Source organism: Mobula birostris, chromosome 14 (assembly GCF_030028105.1).
Source record: "Mobula birostris isolate sMobBir1 chromosome 14, sMobBir1.hap1, whole genome shotgun sequence".
In the NCBI taxonomy this organism is placed as follows: domain Eukaryota; kingdom Metazoa; phylum Chordata; class Chondrichthyes; order Myliobatiformes; family Myliobatidae; genus Mobula; species Mobula birostris.
Window position 1 is genome coordinate 36,596,975 of NC_092383.1, and position 9,118 is coordinate 36,606,092.

Consider the following 9,118-nt stretch of genomic DNA (forward strand, 5'->3'; position numbering starts at 1 on the left):
TAAAGTCCATCACAGAGTTTTCAGGCAACACATATAATAGTTGCTGGTGAACGCAGCAGGCCAGGCAGCATCTCTAGGAAGAGGTACAGTTGACGTTTCGGGCTGAGACCCTTCATCAGGACTAACTGAAAGAAGAGATAGTAAGAGATTTGAAAGTGGGAGGGGGAGGGGGAGATCTGAAATGATAGGAGAAGACAGGAGGGGGAGGGATGGAGCCAAGAGCTGGACAGGTGATTGGCAAAGGGGATATGAGAGGAACATGGGACAGGAGGTCCGGGGAGAAAGACAAGGCGGGGGAACCCAGAGGATGGGCAAGGGGTATAGTCAGAGGGAGAAAAAGGAGAGAGAGAGAAAGAATGTGTGTATATAAATAAATAACGGATGGGGTACGAGGGGGAGGTGGGGCATTAGTGGAAGTTAGAGAAGTCGATGTTCATGCCATCAGGTTGGAGGCTACCCAGACGGAATATAAGGTGTTGTTCCTCCAACCTGAGTGTGGCTTCATCTTTACAGTAGAGGAGGCCATGGATAGACATATCAGAACGGGAATGGGACGTGGAATTAAAATGTGTGGCCACTGGGAGATCCTGCTTTCTCTGGCGGACAGAGCGTAGGTGTTCAGCGAACGATCTCTCAGTCTGCGTCAGAGTTTTCAGTGTAGTCATGGAGAGGGAGCAATGCTTGTCTTCCTCCAAAATTCCATCGATCCTAGAATGGTCCCTACAGACTGGACGGCAGCAAACACAACCTCGCTATCTCACAATGAATGGAGGTAGAAAACAGAGAGGCTTGAACTGTCAGCCTGATGCTGGAAAAAGGGAATTTGCTGGAACCTATGATAAAGAATGTACTACTAAAACACTTAAGAGATGATTAATATGATTGAGTAGGATTAGCATTGATTTATAAAGGAACTAGTCCATGAGGGTTTTGAATTATTATCAGATGCACAAGTAGGTGTATGGACAATGACAATGAAAACATTCCTGCAGTGGCATCTCAGTTACATAAGAATAGGAACAGGAGTAGTACCTGCCTTTACCCAATAACCCCTAATTACCCTACTATGCACAAAGTCTATCCAAACTTGCCTTAAATATATTTACTGAAGTAGCCTCTACTGCTTCATTGGGCAGAGAATTTCATAGATTCACTACTCTTTGGGAAAAGTAATTCCTCATCTCCGTCCTAAATCTATTCCCCCGAATCTCGAGGCAATGTCCCCTAGTTCTAGTCTCACCTGCCAGTGGAAACAACTTCCCTGCCACTATCTTACCTATGCCTTTCATAATTTTATATGTTTCTATAAGATCTCTCATCCTTCTGAATTCCAGTGAGTACAGTCCCAGTTGAATCAATCTCTCCTCATAGTCTAACTCCTTCATCTCTGGAATCAACCTGGTGAACCTCCTCTGCATCCCCTCCAAAGCCAGTATCTCCTTCCTCAAGTAAGGAGACACAAAGCTGGGTGGAGGAGGATGTTATGAGAATGCAGGGTGACTTGGACAGGCTGGGTGAGTGGGCAGATGCATGGCAGATGTAGTTTAATGTGGATAAATGTGAGGTTATCCACTTTGATGGTAAGAACAGTAAGGCAGATTATTATCTAAATAGAGTCAAGTTAGGAAAAGGGGAAGTACAACGAGATCTAGGTGTTCTTTTACATCAGTCACTGAAAACAAGCATGCAGGTACAGCAGGCAGTGAAGAAAGCTAATGGCATGCAGGCCTTCATAACAAGGGGAATTGAGTATAGGAGCAAAGAGGTCCTTCTGCAGCTGTACAGGGCCCTGGTGAGACCACACCTGGGGTACTGTGTGCAGTTCTGGTCTCCAAATTTGAGGAAGGACATTCTTGCTATTGCGGGAGTGCAGCGTAGGTTCACAAGGTTAATTCCCGGGATGGCGGGACTGTCATATGTTGAAAGATTGGAGCAACTGGGCTTGTATACTCTGGAATTTAGAAGGATGAGAGGGGATCTGATTGAAACATATAAGATTATTAAGGGATTGGACACGCTGGAGGCAGGAAGCATGTTCCCGCTGATGGGTGAGTCCAGAACCAGAGGCCACAGTTTAAGAATAAGGGGTAGGCCATTTAGAACGGAGTTGAGCAAAAACTTTTTCACCCAGAGAGTGGTGGATATGTGGAATGCTCTGCCCCAGAAGGCAGTGAGGCCAAGTCTCTGGATGCTTTCAATAAAGAGTTAGATAGAGCTCTTAAAGATAGTGGAATCAAAGGTTATGGGGATAAGGCAGGAACTGGACACTGATTGTGGATGATCAGCCATGATCACAGTGAATGGCGGTGCTGGCTCGAAGGGCTGAATGGCCTACTCCTGCACCTATTGTCTATTGAGACCAGAAATGGACACAGTACTCCAGGTGCGGTCTCACCAGTACCCCGTATAATTGCAGCATGACCTCCCTGCTCTTAAATTCAATCCCTCTGGCAACGAAGGCCAACATTTCATTTTTCTTTTTGATAGGATGCTGCACCTACAAATAGCCTTTTGCGATTCATGCACAAGCACTCCCAAGTCCTTCTGCACAGCAGTGTTCTGCAATCTTTTACCATTTAAATAATAAACTGAACTTCCATCTTCCTTCCAAAGTGGATGACCTCACATTTACCAACATTGTACTCCAGCTGCCAGACCTTTACCCACTCATTTCACCTATCCATATCTTTCTGCAGACTCTCCGTATCCTCTGCACAATTTTCTTTTCCACTCAATTTAGTATCATCAGCAAACTTTGATACACTGCACTCGGTCCTCTCTTCCAGATCGTTAATGCATATCATGAACAGTTGCAGGCCCAGCACCAACCCCTGTGGCACACCGCTCACCACTCATTGCCAACCAGAGTAACATCCATGTATCCCAATTCTCTGCTTTCTATTAGTTAACCAATCCTCTATCCATGCTAATACATCACCCCTAACTCTATGCATTTTTATTTTATGGATAAGTCTTTTATGTGGCACCTTATCAAACGCCTTCTGGAAATCCAAGTAAATAATGTCCATCTGTTCCTCTCTATCCACTGCACTCGTTATATCCTCAAAGAACTCCAGTAAGTTTGTTAAACAGGGCCTGCCTTTGCTGAATCCACGCTGTGTCTGCCTGATGGATCTATTTCTTTCCAGATGCCTTGCTATTTCTTTAATGATATCTTCAAGCATTTTCTCAACTACAGATGTTAAACTAACTGGCCTATAGTTAAGCAACACACATCAAAGTTGTTGGTAAACCTTTTGTCAGGACGAAGAGGTCTTGGCCCGAAACGTCGACTGTACCTCTTCCTAGAGATGCTGCCTGGCCTGCTGCGTTCACCAACAACTTTGATGTGTGTTGCTTGAATATCCAGCATCTGCAGAATTCCTCGTGTTGGCCTACAGTTACCTGCCTTTTGCCAACATTCTTTTGTGAACAGTGGCGTGACATTCACCGTCTTCTAATCCACCAGGACCTGCCCAGAGTGCACAGAATTTTGGTAAGTTATCACCAAAGCCTCAACTATAACCTCTGCCATTTCTTTCAGTACCGTGGGATGCATTCCATCAGGACCAGGGGACTTGTAAATCTTTCGGCCACAAGCTTGCACAGCACCACCTCTTTAGTGATAGCTATTGTATTGAGGTCCTCACCTTTGATCACATCCGTATCATTTCTCTTCGGCATGTTAGACGTGTCCTGCACAGTGAAAACCAACACAAGATAGTCATTAAACGCCTCGGCCATTTCCTTATTACGCATTATCAATTCCCCCTTTTGCATCTTCCAAGGGACCTACATTCACTTTAGCCACCCTTTTCTGCTATTGATAATTATAAAAACGTTTACTATCCATTTTTATATTTTGTGCTAGTTAATTTTCATAATCTATGTTCCCTTTCTTTATTGCTCGCCTAGTGGTTCTTTGTTGCTTTTTAAAGTTTTCCTAATCTTCCAGTTTCCCACTACTCGGCTTTTGGTTTGATGCCTTCCTTTATTTCCTTGGCTGGCTCTCCCCATGCTTACTGTCCTTGTTTTTAACTGAAATATACTTCTGTTAAGCACCATGAAAAATCTCTTCCACTGTTCCTCAACCATCTCACCATATAGCCAGTGTTCCTAGTCTACCCTATCCAACTCCTCCTTCATCCCATAAGACCATTAGACATGGAAGCAGAATTAGACCATTTGGCCCATCAGGTCTGCTGTGCCATTCAATCACGTCTGATCCTTTTTTTCTGCTCTTCACCCCCATTTCCCAGCCTTCTCCCTGTAACCTTTGATGTGTGTCCAATCAAGAGCCTATCAATCTCTGCCTTAAATACACCCAATGACCTGGACTCCACAGCTGCATGTGGCAACAAATTCCACAAATTCACCACCCTCTGGCTAAAGAAATTTAGAACATAGAACATAGAATAGTACAGCACAGTACAGGCCCTTCGGCCCACAATGTTGTGCCGACCGTCAAACCCTGCCTCCCATATAAGCCCTCATCTTAGATTCCTCCATATACCTGTCTAGTAGTCTCTTAAACTTCACTAGTGTATCTACCTCCACCACTGACTCAGGCAGTGCATTCCACGCACCAACCACTCTCTGAGTAAAAAACCTTCCTCTAATATCCCCCTTGAACTTTCCACCCCTTACCTTAAAGCCATGTCCTCTTGTATTGAGAAGTGGTGCCCTGGGGAAGAGGGGCTGGCTATCCACTCTATCTATTCCTCTTATTATCTTGTACATCTCTATCATGTCTCCTCTCATCCTCCTTTTCCCCAAAGAGTAAAGCCCTAGCTCCCTTAATCTCTGATCATAATGCATACTTTCTAAACCAGGCAGCATCCCGGTAAATCTCCTCTGTACCCTTTCCAATGCTTCCACATCCTTCCTATAGTGAGGTGACCAGAACTGGACACAGTACTCCAAGTGTGGCCTAACCAGAGTTTTATAGAGCTGCATCATTACATCGCGACTCTTAAACTCTATCCCTTGACTTATAAAAGCTAACACCCCATAAGCTTTCTTAACTACCCTATCCACCTGTGAGACAACTTTCAGGAATCTGTGGACATGTACCCCGAGATCCCTCTGCTCCTCCACACTACCAAGTATCCTGCCATTTACTTTGTACTCTGCCTTGGAGTTTGTCCTTCTGAAGTGTACCACCTCACACTTCTCTGGGTTGAACTCCATCTGCCACTTCTCAGCCCACTTCTGCATCCTATCAATGTCTCTCTGCAATCTTTGACAATCCTCTACACTATCTACAACACGACCAACCTTTGTGTCATCTGCAAACTTGCCAACCCACCCTTCTACCCCCACATCCAGGTCGTTAATAAAAATCACGAAGAGTAGAGGTCCCAGAACAGATCCTTGTGGGACACCACTAGTCACAATCCTCCTATCTGAATGTACTCCCTCCACCACCACACTCTGCCTTCTGCAGGCAAGCCAATTCTGAATCCACCTGGCCAAACTTCCCTGGATCCCATGCCTTCTAACTTTCTGTATAAGCCTACTGTATGGAACCTTGTCAAATGCCTTACTAAAATCCATATAGATCACATCCACTGCACTACCCTCATCTATATGCCTGGTCACCTCCTCAAAGAACTCTATCAGGCTTGTTAGACACGATCTGCCCTTCACAAAGCCATGCTGACTGTCCCTGATCAGATCATGATTCTCTAAATGTCTATAGATCCTATCTCTAAGAATCTTTTCCAACAGCTTTCCCACCACAGACGTAAGGCTCACTGGTCTATAATTACCCGGACTATCCCTACTACCTTTTTTGAACAAGGGAACAACATTCGCCTCCCTCCAATCCTCCGGTACCATTCCCGTGGACAACGAGGATATAAAGATCCTAGCCAGAGGCTCAGCAATCTCTTCCCTCACCTCGTGGAGCAGCCTGGGGAATATTCCGTCAGGCCCCGGGGACTTATCTGTCCTAATGTATTTTAACAACTCCAACACCTCCTCTCCCTTAATATCAACATGCTCCAGAACATCAACATCACTCATATTGTCCTCACCATCATCAAGTTCCCTCTCATTGGTGAATACCGAAGAGAAGTATTCATTGAGGACCTTGCTCACTTCCACAGCCTCCAGGCACATCTTCTCACCTTTATCTCTAATCGGTCTTACCTTCACTCCTGTCATCCTTTTTTTCTTCACATAATTGAAGAATGCCTTGGGGTTTTCCTTTATCCTACTCGCCAAGGCCTTCTCATGCCCCCCTTCTTGCTCTTCTCAGCCCCTTCTTAAGCTCCTTTCTTGCTTCCCTATATTCCTCAATAGACCCATCTGATCCTTGCTTCCTAAACCTCATGTATGCTGCCTTCTTCCACCTGACTAGATTTTCCACCTCACTTGTCACCCATGGTTCCTTCACCCTACCATTCATTATCTTCCTCACTGGGACAAATTTATCCCTTACATCCCGCAAGAGATCTCTAAACATTGACCACATGTCCATAGTACATTTCCCTGCAAAAGCATCATCCCAATTCACACCTGCAAGTTCTAGCCTTATAGCCTCATAATTTGCCTTTCCCCAATTAAAAATGTTCCTGTACTCTTTGATTCTATCCTTTTCAATGATAATTATAAAGGCCAGGGAGTGGTGGTCACTGTTCCCCAGATGCTCACCCACTGAGAGATCTGTGACCTGACCCGGTTCATTACCTAGTACTAGATCTAGTATGGCATTCCCCCTGGTCGGCCTGTCCACATACTGTGACAGGAATCCATCCTGGACACACTCAACAAATTCTGCCCCATCTAAACCCTTGGAACTAATCGGGTGCCAATCAATATTAGGGAAGTTAAAATCACCCATGATAACAACCCTTTATTTTTGCACCTTTCCAAAATCTGCCTCCCAATCTGCTCCTCTGTATCTCTGCTGCTACCAGGGGGCCAATAGAATAACCCCAATAGAGTAACTGCTTCCTTCCTGTTCCTGACTTCCACCCATGTTGACTCAAAAGAAGATCCTGCTACATTACCCACCCTTTCTGTAGCTGTAATAGTATCCCTGACCAGTAATGCCACCCCTCCTCCCCTTTTTCCGCCCTCTCTATCCCTTTTAAAGCACTGAAATCCAGGAATATTGAGAATCCATTCCTGCCCTGGTGCCAGCCAAGTCTCTGTAATGGCCACTACATCATAATTCCATGTATGTATCCAAGCTCTCAGCTCATCACCTTTGTTCCTGATGCTTCTTGCATTGAGGTACACACATTTCAGCCCTTCTACCTTACTGTCTTTACACCATTTATTCTGCTTCTCTTTCCTCAAAGCCTCTCTGTATGTTAGATCTGGCTTTACTCCATGCATTTCTTTCACTGCTGTATCGCTCTGGGTCCCATCCCCCTCGCAAATTAGTTTAAACCCTCCCGAACCATGCTAGCAAACCGACCTACAAGGATATGCTCCCCCTCAAGTTCAGGTGCAACCCATCCAATCTGTACAGGTCCCACCTTCCCCAGAAGAGATCCCAATGAACTAAAAATCTAAAACCCTGCTCCCTGCACCAACTCCTCAGCCACGCATTCAACTGCCAACTCCTCCAATTCTTACCATCACTATCACGTAGCACTGGCAGCAATCCTGAGAACGTCACCCTTGAGGTCCTGTGCTTCAGCCTTCTGCCTAGTTCCCGAAACTCACACTTCAGAACCTCATCCCTCTTCCTGCCTACGTCGTTGGTCCCAACATGTATCACGACTTCTGGTTGCTTTCCCTCTCGTACAAGGATGTCGTGCACCCGGTCAGAGACATCCCGGACCCTGGCACCCGGGAGGCAACAAACCATGCGGATGTCCTTCTCACGTCCACAAAATCTCCTGTCTGCTCCCCTGACTATAGAGTCTCCAATGACGACAAATCTCCTCTTCTCCGTCCCACCCTTCTGCACCACCGGGTCAGACTCAGTGCCGGAGGCCTTGCCACCGTGGCTCACACCTGGTCGGTCATCCCCGCCAACAGTATCCAGGATGGTAAACTTATTATTCAGGGGAATGGCTACAGGGTGCTCTGCACTACCTGTCTGCTCACCTTCGCTTTCCCCCCTCTGACTGGCACCCAATGACCTGCTTCCGACAGCCTAGGTGTGACTACCTCCCTGGAGCCCTCATCTATGACTGCCTCATTCTCCCTTATGAGTCGAAGGTCATCCAGCTGCTGCTCCAGATTCCTTACATGGTATTCCAGATCGCCCAGCCGCATCTCCTCATTTCTCCATATCTCCGTTTTAAATGGACACCCCTCTCTCCTGAGGCTGTGTCCTCTTGTCCTAGACTCTCCCACCATGGGAAATATCCTTTCCACATCTTCTATGTCTAGGCCTTTCAACATTCAAGAGGTTTCAATGAGATCCCCCCCCCTCATCCCTCTGAATTCCACTGAGTACAGACCCAGAGCCATCAAATGTTCGTCGCATGATAACCCTTTCATTCCTGGAATCATCCCTGTGAACCTCCTCTGGACCCTCCCCAATGTGAGCACAGCTTTTCTAAGATGAGGAGCCCAAAACTGTTACAATACTCAAGGTGAGGCCTCACCAGTGCCTTATAAAGCCTCAGCATCACATCCCTGCTCTTGTATTCTAGACCTCTTGAAATAAATGCTAACATGGCATTTGCCTTCCTCACCACTGACTCAGCCTGCAAGTTAACCTTCAGGGTGTCCTCCACAAGGACTCCCAAGTCCCTTTACCTCTCGGATTTCAGAAAATAGTCCACACATTTATTTCTACTACCAAAGTGCATGACCATGCATTTTCCAACATTATATTTCATTTGCCACTTTCTTGCATTCTCCTAATCTGTCTAAGTCCTTCTGCATCCTACCTGTTTCCTCATCACTATCTGCCCCTCCACCAGTCTTCATATCATCTGCAAACTTAAAACCATCTATCTCATTATCTAAATTATTTATATACAGCATAGAAAAGAGTGGTCCCAACACCAACCCCTGTGGAATACCACTAATTACTGGTAGCCAACCAGAAAAGGATCCCTTTATTCCCACTCGCTGCCTCCTACCAATCAGCCAATGCTCTAACCATGTTAATAACTTTCCTGTAATACCATGGGCTCTTATCTTG